Genomic DNA, 21,739 nt, shown 5'->3' with positions numbered 1-21,739 from the left:
TTGATGCATCTATGAATGGCAGTGGTGAAAGTCGGAAGGAAGCCACTGAAAGGAAATCAGAAGTCTTAATGTAGAACTAAGATTGTTTTTTGGAATGTGAGGACTGTATGAAACTGGGAAGCTAGCATAAGTTACATCAGAAATAAAGCATTATCAAGACTGATATCCTTGGAATAGACGAATAAAGATGGACAAGATCTGGAAAGTTCCAAGTTATTTTATGGATGCTTTTATGTGGAAAGACTGTCCCTCCGATGACCAAATCATTGGGAGAGAGACAGAGAGATTGGATAAACTGTGTTGTATTCCGGGAGAGATGGCAACCTACACTACAAGGGAGTTGCAATCATATTGAGGAAAGGAGTTTAAAAAAAGCGTAATGGAATGGAAATCTATCAACAAGAGGCTGATCAAAATTCGGTTGAAAGGAAAACAAATAAACACCACAATTCTCCAATGCTACGCTCCAACAAATGACAGTGATGATCTCAATAAAAATGACTTCTATGGTCAAGTACAAGTGGCATTCCAGGACATGACATACAAATTATAATGGGAGACTTGAGTACAAAAGTAGAAAATTACAACAACATGGTGATCTTTGTGCTACCAATGTCATCGGAGAGACATTCTTTCCACATAAAAACATCCATAAAATAACTTGGATTTTGCCAAATTTCAGAGACAAAAACGAGATTGACCACATCATGACAAATGGTACCTGGAGACGGTCACTCCTTGACGTCAAAGTGATGAGGGGGGCTGATGCCAGTAGCGACCACTATCTAGTCGTAGCATTAGTAAGAGTGAAGCTAAGGAAATCAGGCATCAAGAAAACAGGAAGGAGACAGTGTGATGGTGCAAAACTGAAAGACCCCAAGGTTAGAAATGTGTTTGCGCTGTTACTGAACAACAGGTTTAAAGCCATAGCAGATCTTGGTGAATCTCAAGAAATGAATGATATGTGAGATAGAACCAAGACCACATTCATTCAGACTAATGAAGCACGCCTGGGTTACAAAGTAAATGAAAAGTGGGAATGGATTTCAGCAGACACATGGGACACCATCAAGAAGCAAAACGAAATAAAGAAACTTGTAATTAACTCAAAGTCCAAAAGTTAAAATAGAATTAAAACCAACAGTACCAAGAAGTGAACAAGTCAGTAAAGAAAAAGGCAAGAACAGATCAAAAGAAATACCTTGATGGTCTCGCAGCACAAGCAGAAGATGCAGTAACGAAAGGAGAACAAGAGAAAGTGTACAAGCTCACCAAAATAATCAGTGGAAAGTATAGAGCAGGGGTGCTCACACTTTTTCTGCAGGCGAGCTACTTTTCAATTGATCAAGTCGCGGGGATCTACCTCATTCATATATATAATTTATATTTACTTATTTATGAAATATATGTTTTTGTTAACAAGTTAAAGGTGTTTAATGATAATGCAAGCATGTTTAACACATATATTTAATATTGTTAATAAATTAAAGGTGTTTAATGATAATACAAGAATGTTTAATACATATAGTTAATATTGTTAACAAGTTAAAGGTGTTTAAAGATAATGCAAGCATGTTTAACACATATAGTTAATATTGTTAACAAGTTAAAGGTGTTTAAAGATAATACAAGCATGTTTAACACATATAGTTAATATTGTTAACAAGTTAAAGGTGTTTAAAGATAATACAAGCATGTTTAACACATATAGTTAATATTGTTAACAAGTTAAAGGTGTTTAAAGATAATGCAAGCATGTTTAACACATATAGTTAATATTGTTAACAAGTTAAAGGTGTTTAAAGATTATACACGCATGTTTAACACATATAGTTAATATTGTTAACAAGTTAAAGGTGTTTAAAGATAATGCAAGCATGTTTAACACATATAGATTCCTTTCTTTCATGAAGACAAGAATATAAGTTGGTGTATTACCTGATTCGGATGACTTGCATTGATAGGAATCAGACAGTGGTGCTGATAACGTCCGCATTTTCAAATGGAGGAGAAAAAAAGTCCTCCTTAATGTCCAATACCACATTAAAGTGTTTGGTTTTTGGCATCTTATTTGTCCAGCTTCCGTACTCTTTTGTATACACTTTAAAAGAAATACATTGGCGGCAAACTCCGTAGCTTGCTAGCTTGTGCACGCCAGCTTTCTGAGACTCTTATTTTGTTAGTGCAGGCAGGATGAAGCAGCGCTTTTATTGTGCAACTGTGCAGTCGGTCTTTGGAGTTTTGACGACAGGTACGGCGCCAGAGTCTGTTGAAATACAAAGTGTTTCTCGCCTTCCTGTGTGTAATTTTTTCTTAATAATGAGCTGGCAGCAGCCAGCGTCATCTCAGAAGACCCTCGGGTGCCGTGAATGTCAATCGAGTGACGAAAGTGACGTCATAGTGAAGATTTATGATCGCTCCTTTTTAGGACTATTTTTTTAATGCCTGGCTGGCGATCGACTGACACACCCTCCGTGATCGACCGGTAGCTCGCGATCGACGTAATGAGCACCCCTGGTATAGAGGAACAACAGATGCACAGATCCTTAACCAACAGAGACAGATTCTTACAACAGATACAGAAAAAGATGCTCGGTGGTCAGAGCATTCCAGTGAAGTACTGAACAGACCAATACCTCTAATAGAGGCAGTAATTCAAGAAGCAGAAGAGGACCTCATCATAACCATTGACCCTCCATCCAGAGATGAAATAATTTCTGTAATTAAGTCTTTAAGAAACGGCAAATCTCCTGGACAGCAAAACATTCATGCAGAACTGTTTAAAGTAAATCCAGAGGCTGCTGCAGAGTTTTTTGTACCACTTTTTAAAGCAGTGCGGTAGAGAAAGCAAATCCCAGGTGAGTGGTCTGGAATGACGGCATCATCGTCAAAAACCTCAAAAAAGGAAGCTGCAGAAATTGTAATAACTGGCGTGGAATCACATTTTCCCCTCGAATCCAAGTAAGATTTATTTGAAGATCATTGTTCAGCGTATGACAGATGCAGTAGACCAACAGCTTAGAGAAGAATAAGCAGAGTTGTGCACAGGAAGAGGCTGTATCGACCAATATTTACAATGTGCAACATCATAGAGCAGTGCACAGAATGGCAGAGACAGATTTACAAACGTTTGTATATCAACTTGGTCGATTTTGAGAAGGCATTCGACAGTATACATAGAGAGAGCTTGTGGCGAATACTTCGATCACATGGGATACCAGAGGATATTGTGTTATCTAGAAAGAGCTTTTTCTCCAACTTTTCATACAGTGTGGGAAAAGTGGTATAAAGCTTGAAGTTAAGTCAGGGGTTAGGCAGTGATGTGTCATGTCTGCGCTTCTCTTCATAATGACCATTGACTGGGTACTGAAGCGAACAACTGAAGATTACCCGTGTGGTATCAGATGGTCAATTTTCTCCATGTTGGAAGACCTCGATTTTGCGATTTTGACTATACCAGAGCTGTGTCCTCTCCACCTTGCTATATGGATCGGAGTGCTGGAGGATGATGGAGAAAGACTTCAATAATCTCTCAGTCTTCCATACAAAGAGCCTCAGAAAGATCTTTCAAATGTTCTGGCCTTGCAAAATCATGAATGAAGAACTATTCACCCAATGTAAACAAGAGGACATGGTGACCATTGTCCTGAGAAGACAATGGAAATGGATTGGGCTTATTCTCAGAATGGATGCTCTGAATATCACTCGTGTAGCTCTTCACTGGATACCTGAAGGGAGGAGAAAGCGGGGACGACCCAAGAACATGAGCGCAGAACAGTACAGAGAGAATTGAATGACCTATGTCACACATGGGATTCTATTCGGAAGCTGGCCCAGGACCGACAGAAGTGGAGGAAATTTGTTGCAGCCCGACATGCCAATGGAGGCACAAGGGGCAGTAAGTAAGTAATTAATGATCATTTAAGGGGTTGAATATCTACTTGTTCTCATTTCATTTTTCAGATGTTCAGCTGCTTTAATTGTAATGTCTTCTGGAGAGTGACGACTTTTATGCTCAATTAACATTTAAATTCTCCCACTGGTGATTTAACAACTACACGTCGAGTGTAGTTGGTTTCATTTATCAGCGCTTTGAGAGAGCATTCAATCAGCTGTTGCTTGTTGGAGAGCCTATGGGGTAATTAAATGAGTCGCTCGGTTATACATTGCATTAATCACTCATAGAATAGCTTAGAAGACCGGCTCCAAATGGTTTCATTAGTTATGTATGGATTTCAAATGGTGTTTTTGTCCAGGATGTAACATGCAAATTAAGGCGTGACTGTCATTTCAATTGGAATTGAATTGCTTTCATAAAGAGCATTGCACCACCCAGTGAACTCCTCGGCTGCAGTGGTGCACGTTGCTCACCTCCTCTGCTTCCGCTTTGTCCTCTGGCTTCATCTTCTTGCGGGTCATGTGACCACGGAAGCCGGCCTGGATCTTGGCGGCTGCTCTGTTGGCCTCAGGGTCATCCAGCGGGATGTCCATTATGTCCTCCTCCTCCTGGGGCCGGCTGCGTTCCTCCTGCTGGGAGGACCACGGCATGCATGCATGGGGACGTTACACTTGTGCTTTTATTTTGATAGACTGTAAAGGTCAGTCAGTCACCCACATTGCCTCCAAATGTTCTCTCCATTTCTCCTCTTGGTAAATTTGAGTCTATTTACAAGGAATGACAATAGTTTTTTTATTACAACCTTTTGGTTGTTCCCACCTGTAGAAACCACCGCATTCACTGAAAATCAAAATACATTATTAAATGAGCTGTGATAACAATATTCAATATTTTCCAAGGTCAGTTTAATAACTCAATCTATGACACATAAAAAAATTGTTGACTAGCTTGAGAATGGCTGTCACCTAGCTGCAGTCTTGTGGATTGTTTAAGCATGGATGACACCACTAATATTGAAAGTGCACCAGCCCCTTCGGACACATCATTATCATATTATTGTTTATTATTATAAATGATAAATGGGTTATACTTGTATAGCGCTTTTCTACCTTCAAGGTACTCAAAGCGCTTTGACAGTATTTCCACATTTACCCATTCACACACACATTCACACACTGATGGCGGGAGCTGCCACGCAAGGCGCTAACCAGCAGCCATCAGAGGCAAAGAGTGAAGTGTCTTGCCCAAGGACACAACGGACGTGACTAGGAAGGTAGAAGGTGGGAATTGAACCCCAGTAACCAGCAACACTCCGATTGCTGGCACAGCCACTCTACCAACTTCGCCATTATTGTGGTTATAGCTTACAGTGAACTGCATCATATAGGAGCTGTTTTTAATAGTTTGTTTCCTAATGTAGCAAAATAGGTAGGGATTATGTACTTTCATAGGCAATGCCCGAATACTATAGAGTATCGATTCATGTAAAATCCGCAGTGCCATATTTTGGTACCTTTTTTGCACCTGATGTCACGTCCCCGGCCCACCACTTGGCGGGCAAACAAAGCACTCAGAGTGGACTCAGTCAAACTGCCTCTAGGTAATGTTGCAATTTTCCATGCCAACAGAGCAAGTATGCATGATAGAAAACACTCGAACGTACAGTAAGGCTCTACTTTTAGAAAATGTGCTAGCTCGATGCTAATTTACATCGGATTTGCCACAGAGATGCTACTGATTAGCATTAGCAATTTTAACATTAACACCATGTTAATGAAAACTACAACTAAGATGCATGTTACAATCAAACAGCTGGGGTGTAATAAGTACAACACTTACAGTATTAACACTCTTCAGGGCACAGCAACATACTTGATACAGCTTAATGGCAAAGACTACTTTTTGACGAGGCAACACAGCGTAGCCTATCCAAACTGCCATCTGACATCTTGGAATTGCAAGTGCATGCAAAGTTTACTGTTCCAATACTTGTAAATGAGACTTTGAAATGTAAGAAAACAAAACATTATTATGATATCATTATTAACTCACTTTTAATAATGATACATCATTAAATAGATTTATTTTTTAAACAAACTAACATTTATTAGCACATGAACACAAACAAAAGTGTTAGGGGCGGCATGGCGTGATAGGTAGAGCAGCCGTGCCAGACACTTGAGAGTTTCAGGTTGGCTTCACTTCACCCTTGCCCCCAGTGCCGCTCTGGTGAATGAATGATGGGTGGTGGTCGGAGGGCCCGTAGGCGCAAACTGGCAGCAATGTAGCTTACCACCTCCAGGTGTGAATGTGGAGTGGATAAATGATGGGTTCCCACTTCTCTGTAAAGCGCCTTGTCTAGAAAAGCGCTATATATATCTAATCCATTATTTTCCATTACAAAAGCTCAGTGGCCTTGTGGTTAGAGTGTCTGACCTGAGATCGGGAAGTCGTGAGATCAAACCCCGGCCGAGTCATACCAACGACTATACAAATGGTACCAGTTACCTCCCTGCTTGGCACTCAGCATCAAGTGTTGGAATTGGAGGTTAAATCAGCAAAATAATACCCGAGCGCGGCCACCGCTGCTGCTCACTGCTCCCCTCACCTCCCAGGGGGTGGAACAAGGGGATGGGTCAAATGCAGAGGGAAATTTCACCACACGTAGTGTGTGTGTGACTATCAGTGGTACTTTAACATTGTAACTTTAAAAGTACCGAATGTTGGTGTGGTTGAGTACCGGTATCGATTCTTAGGTACCTGAAGTTGGTATCGTATCGTGACTAAAATATTACAAACATCCTTCACAATGATTCAGTGCAGTTCTACACGACTACACGCGATGCAGCTATACTAGTAAACATCTTTGACAGTATCATTAAAGCCAACGCACAGCTGAAGTAAAGATAAAGTTATGACTCTAAACCAGGGGTGGGCAATTAATTTTTACCGGGGGCCGCATGAGCTACCCGAGCACTGCTGGAGGGCCACATCAACAATATTTCAATTAAATTTTGCTCAATATTATTTTTTGATATATACCGTAAGATAAATAATAATAATAATAATAATTAATAATAATAGTAATACTTCAACATAGTGTGTGTAACAGCATTCCATGACTAATATAAATAAATTAACATTAATAATAAATGACAGTAAAATAAGCACACGTATGACTGAGGAGTCATAGTGTAACTTTGTGTGGTGTTTGAGTTGTCCGACTTTTTGTGTGGCCATAAACGCAGCAGTGGTTTAGTGGTATGCGTGTTGGTGACAGATGACAAGTTGCTTTTGGCCTGGTTTGTACGGCAGAAAATGACTAGTGACTCATGTTTTTGGTGTGGTTATGGCCGAATATAAACAGTTTTGCTCAATAAAGTGATCGATATAATTCCTGTCCTCGAAGCATCTCGATAGACGTTACAATAATTGAACGGTGTTCAATTGAACGGTGTTGACGAACACCGTTAGGGCCGCTTGTTGTCACTGTCACTCAAAGTTGCATTGCAAAATTACATAGAATAAATATGTTTATTTTGTTTAGAATTCAGATGGGATTTGATTTGGTGCGCGGCATATATTTGCTGCGCGCAGCAGACGCTTGAGCAGTGCGCAATTGCGCAGGCACGCACCTTAGAGGGTACGTTGCTTTGCAGTTCATGTCTTGTTGAAAACACGCCATTCCTCATCAACTTTTCTCTTTTTAGCGTCTCGGGTGTAAACCGTGCATCACTTGTCGTTGCATGTGCACCTTCACTCGCAGGTTACACACGGACACACGCCCATAAATAATACTTTTCAAAATAAAAGCAGCACAGTTGTATTGCGCGCACGACATAGATGTTTTTTCAACTTTATTTTGTAATTGCAGCTGTTCACATTCACTCACAATCACGCACACGCATACGTCCACACGGAAGTAATACAAATAACGATTTCCAAAACAAAAGCAGCACCGTTGTATTGCACACTCGACATAGATACTTTTTTAAATTTATTTTGTAATTTATAATTGGCCTCACGCGGGCCGGACAGGGACGCACAAAGGGCCGGATGCGGCCCGCGGGCCGCAGAATGCCCAGGTCTGATCTAAACTCTAGGATGAAAACGTTGACCCCTCAAAATTCCGCATCAGCTCCTTCTCTCATCATCCAACATCCCAAAGAAGACATGCAGTAGGCGTAAGAATCAATTCTGTCTCGTCACAAACCACAAAAAAAGTGACATAGCACCGAGTCGACAACTCATGTAAACACTGATTTTGCACTCGGAGCATGGCAGGGGGAAAAGAACGCAGACTGACATTTTGCACACAAAAAAAGGCAGCCCACATTGAGTGAGGGAGCCGGGCTGTCGTCCCACTGTATCATGTCTCCGGTGTAACACCTTCCAGTGTGGGAGGGCGACCACCCACCTGCACATCCAGGATTCATTAGCCTCTGTGTCTGACTGCTCACTCAGCTGCCAGGATACTAAAACACTGACTGGGATTGTGCTATGTGGCTACACAACACTTGTGATGCAACATTCATGTAATCCACTCATGATAAAAAGTGCATAATTGGTTAAAGTGTAATACGTAAACAATGGCAAAATAGTACTAAAAAGTTAACATGAACAATTTACTCACATTATGGCAGTCCATGTCTGTCACTCAGTCTTCAGGTAGCTTAACCCTAATATGACTTTCCTGCTGCTCGCTATAAGTTACTCTGCTTACATACAGATGCCTCACTGCCTCTTACTAACAATCATTGCATGCTCAGTAACATCCGCTCACGCACACAAGGAGAGAGAGAGAGAGAGAGAGAAAATGAACATAGAGGTAGGGAAGAGGAGGGGATGGAGAGACCTCCTACAAACATGGCAGCATGTGTTCAGTCTTATCAAGCCTCATTAAGGTTGCTGACCTGCTGTGTTCCCATTCCGGCCCTACAGGACCTTTAACTCTTGCAACAATTTAAAGTCGAAAAAAACCCCACCTGAGCACCCAACGTGCACAAACTGCAGATAAAAGCCAACACGTGAGAAGAATACATCGTAATGGCGAGATGCACATTAAATAATAACTGCTGACTTTCAGTTTCAGCAACTGTAGTAGTGCGAGAATAAAACAGGCGTAAAGCACTGGGCGGCGTTATAAATGTATTAAAGGCAGCGTGAGCAAACAGCCTTCTCTCCATCCCTATGATCCCAGCTGGCGAGGCCGCCCACACGCCGCTGCCAGCCTCAGAGACAAGACGCAGGGGCAGAGCAGAAAAACCAGCCATTATTCTCAGTTCCATCTCTGACAGTCATTTTTCTTCCTTCTCTGGTGACTTCACTTTGTTCGTTTGATTCACTTTTAAATTGGGTTTACACTCATCAATCTTCAGTAAACTCTAAATTGCGCAGGTTTTAGTAGTACAGCAGTCACTCACAACACACTGGCGTGCAGCCGCTTTTAAAATAAAGCTTAGCAACAATCAACATCACCCTCTCTTATTAATTCCATGAACGCAGGATAGAGTAGTGAATCGTTACCATGGCAACCCTCTCAGCAACTCTTTCCACCACTGTCCTGACGTGCTTGTCCAGGCACATCAGAGCAGCTAAAAAAGCAAAAAATGTCTCGGATGATGACAGACCATTCAATCAAGTTTCAATCAGGAAGTGTCTGTTCTCTCAAATGGAAAATATGTGGAAATAACAGAATTATGGTTCTGTGAGCACGAGGCAGTCAAATATCATCTTTCGATCCTATACCAAGTAAAATTCAGGCTGGTATTGGCCATACCGAACTGATACCAATACTTTGTGCAAATATACCCAATGTTTATGCTAAAATGAAAAAGGTTGTGTATTTCCAAATAACAACATATCTATAAAAAAAAACAACCCAACAACAACAGTAGAAATGTAAGACAAAAATTGCAAAACGTTGGAATGTAATTAAAAGAAGCTAATTTAATTAAACTATTATTAATACTTTGTCACCTATAACACAAAGTTTTGTCTTTATAAATATAAAATGTTTTAAGCATATTTTATTTTAAAAATAAATAAATATCAACATGCTCCACCCACCCTCATACTTGACTTTTCAGTATGCGGCCCTTGATGGAAAAACTTTAGATACACCTGATCTATAATACTAGAAGCTCTCAAATTAAAAATAAAACATTCTTAAAATATAAACAAAGTTTAGTTAGTTAATTAAAAAATTAAATATGAATTTTATGAACAACCATAATAAACACTGTTAAATGTGTAAGAGAACATTAATAATTTTTGACACACCAGGTTATGCAGTTACACAGTTGTATTATTAATACATTTATTCTATTTTTACATGGGGAAAAAAACAACAGTAAAAATTTAAGAAAAAGAGCACAAAAATCGGTATGTAATGAGAAAAAGCTGAACATTTGTAACTAATAATTAATATTAATATACTTAGTCACCAATAATACAAAGCTGACACAATATATGATTTTAGCATTTTTATTTTATTTTTTTTATTAAAAAAATATAATTTTTCAGTATGCGGCCCTTGGTGGAAATACTGTAGTTTGGACACCGCTGATCTAAAATATCAAAAGTGTCGATATTTTGATTTCAGGATCGATATTAGGGCATAGATGGTATCAACAGTAATCGATATTTCAGCATCAATCCGCACATCACTAATGATTATAGCGACCGATCACATTGATAGTTGATCATCAACGTGGTCGTCATGCTCTGCATGCGTTTGCTTGTTCTACTTTGATGGACCGAATCGCATAATGGTTACAATGATAAACTTCTGTGCGGTAGCGAGTCAACATGTCCGTTGTAATAGTTTTAGTTCGGTTAAGCAGCATCGCGTCTGCGTCTATTCAACAGTTTACAGAGATAGCTAATGACTTAGCATCACCTTGAATTGTGACGATCTGTCACATTCACGTCTTGTTTTGTTTCCTTAGTTGGTGTTTATTTCCTGTCAGCGCTCTTATTTTAGTTCCATTTTCTGCTTGTCTCCCTGAGCGCTATTTCCCCTCACCTGTCCCTGATTGGCAGCCTGGCCACACCTGTTTTCTATCAGCTGGTTGCTATTTATGCCTGCCTCGCCCTCCAGTCAGGGCTCGATGATTGTTTCCTGTCTCCTGTTTCCCGTTTCTTGTTATCATGTCTCCTGTTATCCTATTAAAGTCATGTTTTCCTGCGCTACACCTGCCATCTCTGCATCTTGGGGTTCACCACCAACATATTATGACATGAATGCTGTCATTCTAATAGATAGATGACCGTATTTATAAAACGATCGTACTATTTAAGTTTATATTGTAGCCGAACCACTTACCTAAGGATTTAAAGTCTAAAAAACATTTGTTGTTTTTATAGTTGTTGCCCATTTATTGTGTTTTTTTTACTTTTTAAATTAATGCCAAAGCCAGAGCAGTTTTAAATAGGCTTCACTGCAGTAGGAGATATCGAACACTTTTCTTTTCTTTTGGACCTATCAACAATTTTTTTTACCTTTTCATATAAACTTTGGACAATATCTGAAATATAAACACATGACTATTGAACATATTGGATCGAACCGAATTGCAGTTGTCTTCGTAATGTTTTACAAATCTTTACATAACTTGTAAAATATGTATAATACATTTGTTGATAATATTTAGTTATAAAAGTAGTTGAACTGCATTTTTGTTGGTTGTGTCTGTCATGTCTTTTGATCATGTTTTGTTTGGTTATGTTCTGTTGGTTTTTGGACTCTTTTAGTTCCTGTTTGTGCACTCTTGTTTGTTTTGTCACCACGACGACCGATTAGTTCACCTGTCCTCATGACTCACACACCTGACTCATTTGGACACATGCACCTGTCTCAATCATGAGACATTATTATTTAAGCCTGTAGTTGCCAGGGAATCGGCCTGGCGACATTGACATTATTCTATTGACTCTACTCTATTGACACTCTGATATTCTGTACCATGCTCTGTGCTGACTTATTTTCATGCGATTGTTCGCTTCATGCCATGCCACGTAAGTTTTGTTTTTTCATGTCACAGTTTGCGAGTTTTGTTTCATGTCCATAGTTTACGTCAAAGTATTAGTTTTTGTTTTCTTAGTCAAGTTTGTTCTCCACCTTGTGCGCGCCTTTTGTTTGCACTTTTTTTAGTAGAAATTAAACCATGTCTTTACCTGCAAGCCTTGTCCGGTCCAGTCGCTTTGCACCACGGGAAAACAATCCACGCAGTAATTTGCATCACCACGTCTTGACAGTGTCTCTAATGCACACTCTCAGGCTCCCACAATCTACCTGTAATTTCTGATCGCCAAGAGTAGTACATTGGGTTTATTGCTTTAATTCCTGGCCTGGCTATGGTAAATGCATGATGCAAGAATGCATGTAAACTACAAAGCGCGATGTGGCGAGGGATGACAATTACAATACTCACTAGGCTGAAGTCAGCCATAGCGTGTTACACAAGTAATATTAAAGACCGAAATGGGGCCACAAACAATATCTTGTTCAGGGCCACACAAGGAGTTTTATAATCATTAGACACTTGATCAATGATTTAACAGACAGTAATCCTAATCCAGGTCCCTGCAAAAATAGTTTACTTAATGGCGGCCATGTTTTACAATCAATCTTGCTCAAATTTTTCATACATTTGCTTGTCAATCCCCTAAAAGGTGTGTACAAAACTGTATGGCTACACCCTAAACACCCTTAAGTAACAATGGGCGTTTTAAAAAAAGGCATTGAGCTGTGTGAGATATTTCAAGTCAATCTAAATAACTGTCACAATGTGACAGAACAATAATTGCATTGGCAACACACCAAATGTTTGATCTTTTGTGTGCAGCGGTTCTGGAGTACAAGAGCGCACATTAATAATTTTTAGTATTAAATATTTACTTTTATTTGTATTATTGCATTTCTTGTCTATTTGTAAGTATGTTCCTTTGCCTATTTGTAACTATGAAAACCCTTTTATTTTGTTCTACAGGCTACGCATTATATTCTGCAGCTTTTGTGTAGTTCTTATCGTTTATTATATTTGATTCTATCTACATTTTTCCTCATTTATAATGCTATTGAGAGTATTTAAACAATCAAACAATTTCCCTTGGGGATCAATACAATTAGGCAAAGTCTAATTAAGTGCAATAAATAGTCATGTCAAACATTTTGTTGCTGTACAATACTGTTACTTAGAAAATAGTTATTAGTTATAATTAGGCTGACTCCAACACACAGAATATACCTACCGACAGGAGAAATAGAGACAACATCTTTCAAACTGTGGGTTACTGACCTCATGAGTGGACACATCTTTCTATCAAGATAAAAGCATATACGTAATGTCTTAAGTTGCCGTGGAGGAACTCAGTTGGCCCAAAGAGGAGGACGAAGACATCAAGGACATCCCGCGGCCAACAGGGCAGCTGCCAAGAGCCAGGCTGGCCACTGTGATCACATGACCATTAGACGATGAAGCCAAAGGACAAAGTAGAAGCAGAGGAGGAGGTGAACATCATGGGGGATGCAACACTAAATTCAATAGGTCACAGCGAGATCATGTACAACCTAAACAGAAGATACACCTACAGTATTGCATCAAATGTAATTGCAAGCCAGTAATGCTATCATAATCTCCTTATGTTACATCATAGACAAAAAGACACCATTTAAAATCCATACATAATTGATTACACCAGCTAGAGCCCACCCGCTGAGAAATGTTATATGTGATTAATGTAATGCATAACTGAGTGACTCCTTTAATTACCCCATAGGCTCTTCTGCAACAGCTGATTGAATCCTGTCTCTCTCAAAGCGCTGATAAATGACCTGTTGTTAATTTTATTGTTACAAGCTAATTGCCCTTCATAGTCTTTTGTAACCTTTCTGCTAATGCTCAAGCATAGATCGTTTTATACTGCTAGTTATTTTCCATGCGCTTTGATTTTATGTATCACAGTGCACTGCACACAAATTGCACATTGCAATTAAAGATTTACATTTAGATAATCAGAATAAATTACTTGCTTGTATTTCAAATCAACCCATTTATGTTTTGATACAAATGCAACATTGTTGTCAGAATGTCATGAAGGAACTGTCACGATCGGCTTAGCTGGAGTAGGACCCCAACTCAAAGCAAAAAATAAATAAGAATAATAACAACAAACGCACTCAAAAAGAGTGACCAAAATACCTATGATTGCACACTTAGGGAGTGGAGAAACAGAAATCGCACACATATAGTGTGGGCACTGTGGGAAGTAACTGAGCCACAGGGAATGAGAAGCTGCCTCAACTTGACGTATTTGCATTTAAATTCATTACATTACTATAACAATTGATATAAAAACGAAAGTGACATCATAAAGTAATGTATTGCTTTTTTTGTTTTAGTTTTTTCAACAGACTAACAATCTGTTGCATGGGTGTCAAACTCTGGCCCGCGGGCCAAATTTGGCCCCCCGTGTAATTTCACTTGGCCCTTGAGGCAATATTAAGTTAACACTAGAGCTGGCCCGCCAATTATATACAGCGGCGGTGCCGCGGTAACACCGCATTCACCGCTAATTCTCATACTTGCCAACCCTCCCTGGAGACTCCCAAATTTCAGTGCCCCTCCCGAAAATCGTCACGTCCTCTTTTCATCCAGTCCAACGAGTGCTGGCCCAGTCACACAATACGTGTGGCTTCTGCACGCCCACACAAGTGAATGCAATCATACTTGATCAACAGCAATACAGGTTACACTGAGGGTGACCGTATAAACAACTTTAACACTGTTAGAAATATACGCCACACTGTGAACCCACACCAAACAAGAATGACAAACACATTTCGGGAGAACATCCGCACCGTAACACAACATAAACACAACAAAACAAATAACAAATACCCAGAATCCTTTGCAGCACTAACTCTCCCGGGACGCTACAAGGTGTGTGTGTGTGTGTGTGTGTGTGTGTGTGTGTGTGTGTGTGTGTGGGGGGGGGGGGGGGGGGGGGGGGGGGGGGGGTTGGTGGTAGCGGGGGTGCATTTTGTAGCGTCCCGGGAGAGTTAATACTGCAAAAGGTTCTGGGTATTTGTTCTGTTGTGTTTATGTTGCGTTACGGTGCGGATGTTCTCCCAAAATGTGTTTGTCATTCTTGTTTTGTGTGGATTCACAGTGTGGCGTATTTTTCTAACAGTGTTCTTGTTGTTTATACGGGCACCCTCAGTGTAACCTGTATCGCTGTTGATCAAGTATGCGTTGCAATAACGTGTGTGTGCGTACAGATGCCGCACATATCTTGTGACTGGGACGGCACGTTGTTAGAATGGATGAAAAGCGGACGTGACGACAGCTCGTAGAGGACGTTAAAGGCAGTGCCTTTGAGGCACGCCCCCAAGACTGTGGTCCGGGTGGACTACGAGATATAATGACTGATGAACACTTTCGTTCGATAATGAAGGTTGCCTCAGCTCAAGGCCTGAGCCCCGACATTAATGAACTAGCATCCAAGAAAAGATGGCAGGTATCTGGCTTGGACAGATCAGATTAGATCAGTGTGTTGCAAACTGAGCAGTTTAAAGTCCTAAATGGTTGGTTTATTCATTGTTATTTTATTTTCAAATTTATTAGCCTGTGAAAAAAGTTAATGTTGATATTTACCTCAGAAGGCTGCATATAGAAAAGAGGCATTACATTTTTATTTAAATTGTATTTGATATGCCATTGATATATTTTAATTATTATTATTATTATTTGAAACTCGATTTTGCATGTCACTATAAAGTTATATAAGCCTTGCTTGTTCAATATTCAATGCAAAACTTGTTTGGGTCACTATTAAAAGGTTAATTTGTTCAACCTTGGCCCGCGGCTTTGTTCAGTTTTAAATTTTGGCCCACTCTGTATTTGAGTTTGACACTCCTGATCTGTTGCATTTACTAAAATGCAACATTAGGTCCATATAGGGTGCTGAACAAAAAATAAAAACCAGTAAGAACACTTTTCTGAACAATCAGTATTGAATGTTGAACTTGATGCTTTTCCTCTGCTTCAGATCAAACATGAAAAAAGAGCCATCAATCACAGTGCTAGCATACAGTATGTTACCAGTTTTAGTTCAAGAGAACAGATTGAACAAATAAATGTTTATAATTGTCAAGGTTACATGTTAAACTTGGTAAAAACGGATCAGAGGAAATGTTGGCTTTCCTGACTGTCAATCATATACTGTATGTCTCCTACATGTACATTAATGTGCATGATCTAATATTTTAAACCCTATTTATTGACAGAACAGTAAGTTATTTATTTACATGTTTTGTTTTCATTTCGTCCCACGGCAGTCACATGAACGTGCGACTTAAGGAACACACAACATTCACATCATTCCTCTCCATGTACGTGTGCTCTGAATACATGTGATATATAACTATATTGATGAATATAAAGTCCTGCTAATGTAGGAAAAAACACACCCGGTTGGAAGTGATGCCATTTCTCCAGGGCTCATGTAATCGAAGATGCCCACGACGCTAAAGGGAAAAAAAGCAGTGTCTACTCTACGCAAAAATACACTTGTCACATGTCTTTACGTTTCTCATGAATATTTTACACTATTTGTCAGATATAATTCATCCTGTCCCCAGTATTCAAAGCCGCTAACAACAGTCTCGTGACTCGTGAGAGAATGAGACCTTTTCTTGGCGTGACGACAGTACATACTATCTTACATGGCGGTACTGTTGTTGCTCTTAGTGTTGTTGCATACACAGACAGTAACATTACAGATTTAAAATTAGATTGACGCGATTAAAAAAATATAACGCTCCAAATTAATTATTCGCAATTGACGCGATAATTTGACACCTCTAATTTGACACCTCTAATTTGACTTAAATGCACGTTGTGTATTTGCTCAAAACTTAATGACAGGATTATTCCAAGTCCCGTCGGTTTGTATTTTGAAGCAAAACATTCCAGGAAGCACGCCAGTCAGAGTGCCCTTACTCATCTTTGCACTGACATACAGTGCATCCGAAAAGTATTCACAGCGCTTCACTTTTTCCACATTTTGTTATGTTACAGTGTTATACCAAAATGAAAAAAAATCACATGTACATAAGTATTCACAGCATTTGCGCAATACTTTGTTGATGCACCTTTGGCAGCATTTACAGCCTCAAGTCTTTTTGAATACGATGCCACAAGCTTGTCACAGCTACTGTAAGGAAGGGATAGTAGTTCTTTTAGAGTTGGGACACAATGGACAGATTCCGGCCAGAGAATCCCTTAATCATCTTTATTGCTGAAAGGTAGATTTGAATGTGTATGGTTTTGTGTGTGTGTGTGTGGTCTAAACAAATAAAGAGGAAAAATTACAATCCAATTATATACTCATTAATATGCGGCAATATACATGGATATGCATACATAATATAACATAATATAATATAATATAAAGGTGTGCATAACAACAACATATATACTGCATTTAACTATGTATGAACTTCCAACAAGTTTCTAAGCTTCAGAGCCATACATGGCGATTATGTGGTCTCTGTCGCCTTCTAAAGGCCAAACTCCGCCATCGCAGTTGCAATGACGTTAAATAAACTACACGTGAATGTAAACGCCGTCAACGAGACTAATTAGCTCTCAATCGACCCAAAAACAACTGATCTTAGCATACAATACACAAAACATTTGCAGAAGTAGCAAGGCACGACAGTCAGTTCAAATGCTGTAACAGTATGTGACAAAACTTACATTTAGTCGTCAACGCACACAAGGCTGGCTGCCACCACTGATTGAAACCGGCTATTCTGACAAAGACGTGCTTTAAAGGGGAAATGACGTCACAGATTGACCTATCAACCTAAATGCATAGGAACATTACAAAACTGGTTAAAGGCACACAATAGGCTTTTGTACACAGCCGCCCCCAACTGTCCGTATGGCAGTTGAAACTAGAAGAAAGTCTATGAGGTAGTGTCCTCGTCATCAAGAGGTGGAAGCATGATCAGTCGGGCGACTGGGCGAAGGTAGGTGCGATTCTTCACTTGTATTCTGGCAGTCCGGACCCGTCCATCTGCTCCTGGATGTGTCTGAGTGATCCGTCCTACAGGCCACGATCCTCGGGGGAGTTGAGGATCCACTATCAAGACAACTTGACCAGCCAAAAGGGTCTTGCCATCGTTCCTCCACTTGTTACGTTCTTGCAGAAAATCCACGGCGGAAGGTGGGGATGAAGCACCAACATCAGCCGCCCCATGAAGGGAGCTAGCTGTCTCTTGTAGAAGCTGTTTCCATGTGGAGAACTTACTGAAATCAGTAAGCTGAGTGGATGAAGCACAGGAAATAGTTCCAACGAAGGCGGATTTCCTCAGCTCTGTGGCATCCGGTTCCAGGTCAGATGTAGGCAAATTGGGCCACTCATTTTCTGGCAGGTAAAGGAAGTGCGGGCCCTTATTCCAGCGGTGCTCTTGGATCATTTCCTGCAGGGTGAGTCCACGAGTGATATCGTCTGCTGGATTGTTCAGAGAATCAACATAAAGCCACTGAGTGGGGTTTGTTAGGGTTTGGATTTCGGTGATGCGAGTCCCCACAAATACTTTGAAGCGACACGATTCTGATCTGATCCAGTGCAGCACGGTCGTTGAGTCTGACCATAGCGTGATGCGATCTGAAGGGACACCGAGCTCTGTCTCTATCACTTTGGCCAGCTGTGCTCCTGTAAGTGCAGCACTGAGCTCTAGTCGCGGGATGGATAGTTGCTTTTTCGGTGAAACTTGTGATCTGGCGAACACGAAAGACACATGGGTGTGCTGATTGTCATCTACTGACTGCATAAAGGCCACTGACCCATAGGCCCGCTCGGAGGCATCGCAGAAGATGTGAATATGTCTGGTTGCAGTGGGAGTGTTCACAGTAAAAGGTACATAGGAACGGGGCACCTTAAATTGTTGTAAAGTGGGAATCTCACGTACCCAGGTTGACCACTTGTCAAGGAGATCTGCAGGCTGGATCTGGTCGTCCCAGCCGAGGTTGGACTTCCACATATCTTGGATGAGCACCTTACAACGAGTGGTAAATGGTACAATGAATCCTAGGGGGTCATAAAGCTTGGCCAGGACACTGTAGACATTTCGAAGAGTGGCAGCTGATGATTCTGTTGTGTGACGCTTGAAACTCAGAGTGTCACTCAAACAATCCCAGCATAGTCCAAGGGTGGGTTCGTGGAGGTTATCTCTTGCTTTGGATAACCACAGCTCACTAGTTGCTGATCGTGCATCAGGTGGTAGATGGGCCACAACTTCTGGCATGTTGCTAGCCCACTGTCGGATCTCGAAACCTCCCTTGCTAAGAAGTTTACGCAGAGTGTCAATTAGAGCTTTGGCTTCTTCAACCTTACTCAGACTGTGGAGGCAATTGTCCACATAGAAGGAGTGCTCAACCACTTGCATGAGCAGAGAGTCTGGTGGCTCATAGTCCCTGACGTGCTGCTGTAAGGCGTACACTGCACAACAGGGGCTGCAGGTTGTTCCGAAAGGTAGGACCTGCCATTCAAAGATCTGCGCTCTAGATTCCCTGTCCATGTTCCGCCACAGGAATCGAAGGAGTGGTTTATCATGGTCAAGTAAGCGGATCTGGTGAAACATTGACTTGATATCCCCGCTTATGGCTATTGCATGACATCGGAACCGCAAGAGGACTCCAATCATAGTAGGGCCCAACGTTGGTCCAGGGAGGAGATGATCATTCAAAGACTGGCCATTGTAGGAGAAAGAACAGTTGAAGACCACTCTGTCTTTCCCATTGTGGTGCACCATATGATGTGGTACGTACCACGACTCAGTACTCTTTGCTGCCTCCTCTGAAGGAATCTCAGCAACGTATCCTGTTTTGATAAGTTTGTCCATCTCTCTACGATAAGAGGTTGCAAGGTGAGAGTCTTTGGCCAACCTGCGTTCAATGCTGCGTAAGTTTGGCACTACAGCATCTGAGGGTGCACATAGCATAGTGCTTGGCTGGCGACGTAACAGGGGTGTCGCGTAGCGCTGGATACCATCAACAGATACACGCTTAGAGTCAGTCTGTAAAAGAGAGAGACCTTGTTGGTCCTGCTTGGAACGAGATGCAATCTTCTCGCTGACGTAAGGGAGAGTATCGATCTGCCAGAGACGTTCCACATTCTTGAAAAGTTCGGTATATGGGGATTCAGTGGTAACGTGCAGACAGGAAGGCTGATGGGAAAATGCATAAATCACAGACGGACCTTGTAGGGACCAGCCTAGGTTGGTACAGACTGCTATGGGGCCGCCAGATGGGCCTGCTCGCACCGGCTCTGTAGGAGCAAGAAGCTGAGACATATCAGAACCTATGAGGAGTAGCGGTTGCGCTCGATTGATAGGCAGCAAAGGAAGGTCTTTGAGGTGCTCGTAGCGTTTTTGGAGGGCCGCTACTGGATATGTGTGCTGAGATAGGCTCAGATTCTCAGCTGTGAAGGCATTTTTAATCCAATACTTCTTGCTTGGCTTGAAGATGGGGGAGACGTGAAGGCTGACTGACGAACCATTGAGCACTTTCACTTCTTGTTGAACAGTTCTCAGGTGAAGGGTTTCAGGATGCTTAGCAAGTTGTAGTTGCTCTACTGCATAGGGGAGGATGAGTGTTCTCTCAGAACCATCATCGAGCACAGCAAATGTCTCTAGAGTGCGGTCTCCATTTTGTAAGAGCACTTTAACAACTTTCAGCAAAACTCTTTGAGGGCTTTGAGGCTGTTCCAGGTAGACTGTGGGATTTTGGTTACTCATCATCAGGACTTGTTGAGATGACTCTTGGATCATGTCATGCAGTACTGTGAGGTGCGTCTCTTTGCATAAGTTACAAGGGCGTTTAAGCGTACATGCTGCAGCTTTGTGGCCACGACCGCACTTCCAACATCTGTTACCTTCTTGGATCCACTTATTGATCTCACTGGTATTCAGTTTCTTGAAGTCCAGGCATGAGTTGAGGTAATGCTCCTTACGGTTGCAAAATGGACAATAAGGACTAGGTTTAAAGGGTTGTGACTTTGTCAGATTGTTGCTCTGGCTGCGACCGGTTTCACCACAACATAAGAGAATTGACGCTGTCCTTTGTTTGGGCCATGGACTATTATAATCCCTCTTGGCAGGAGGAGGCCCCGGGTTGTAGAGGTGAGTGACTCGGCTGGCCAGGCGCTTAGCTTGAGCTTTAACTTGGAGCCAGGATGCCAGGTCGGGCAGGGTGTAAATTTGGTCGGTACCTGGCTGTAGAATGCCTCGACAAGGACAGTATTCCATAAATCCGTCTCGGTGAGCAGGAGGCATTTTACTTATGAGGCGGTCAACGTGAGAACCACATTTGAGCTCGTATCCAAGGGGTCCCTCTAAAGTCCGCAGCATGCCAACTAAGGTCTGAACTGAGAGAGCGAACGTGTCGAAAGCTTCTGCATCCCCCACTCTGATGGCTGGTGAGTTAAGAATAGCTCCTAGTTCACTCTGTACTAGTTGTCTAGGCTGGCCATATTTGTCTTGTAGAGCCCCTAGCGCAGCCGTGTACGGGTTTGGGTCATACATGAATGACTTGGCTAACTGCAGAGCATTAGGGAGTTTGAGCTGATTTAGTAGAACTTGATATTTATATTGCTCGCTGAGGTGAGGATGACTATTCATCAAGTTCTCTAGCGCCATCTTGAGTAGGGCGAAATCACTTTCCCGGCCACTCTCAAACCTTGGAAGTACTGGTTTGGGAATGCCATAGGAAGTAGCGATCAGCGTCTCGATGCCCGGGTAGGACCAGGGTGGTGCTGCCGGGGCTG

At 41.4% G+C, this 21,739-nt stretch overlaps 1 protein-coding gene across 3 annotated transcripts in view; it reads right to left on the bottom strand.

Moving 5' to 3' along the window:
* spa17 (sperm autoantigenic protein 17) overlaps positions 1-21,739 on the bottom strand; it is a 39,298-nt gene that overhangs the window by 8,553 nt on the left and 9,006 nt on the right. Inside the window, exon 6 of one of the 3 annotated variants that reach the window (XM_062060192.1) lies at positions 13,055-13,352. The exons of 1 other annotated variant lie outside the window; for it this stretch is intronic. The gene's annotated coding sequence lies outside the window, so the exon portion shown is untranslated. Of the gene's footprint in view, positions 1-13,054; positions 13,353-16,257; positions 16,431-21,739 lie in introns of those variants that run through there. One more of the 3 variants, XM_062060191.1, reaches the window with a different exon arrangement.

This window comes from Entelurus aequoreus, linkage group LG10 (genome assembly GCF_033978785.1).
Source record: "Entelurus aequoreus isolate RoL-2023_Sb linkage group LG10, RoL_Eaeq_v1.1, whole genome shotgun sequence".
NCBI classification, from domain to species: Eukaryota; Metazoa; Chordata; class Actinopteri; order Syngnathiformes; family Syngnathidae; genus Entelurus; species Entelurus aequoreus.
Note: the sequence above shows the minus strand (reverse complement) of the source record. Positions and strands in the feature narration are given on the sequence as shown.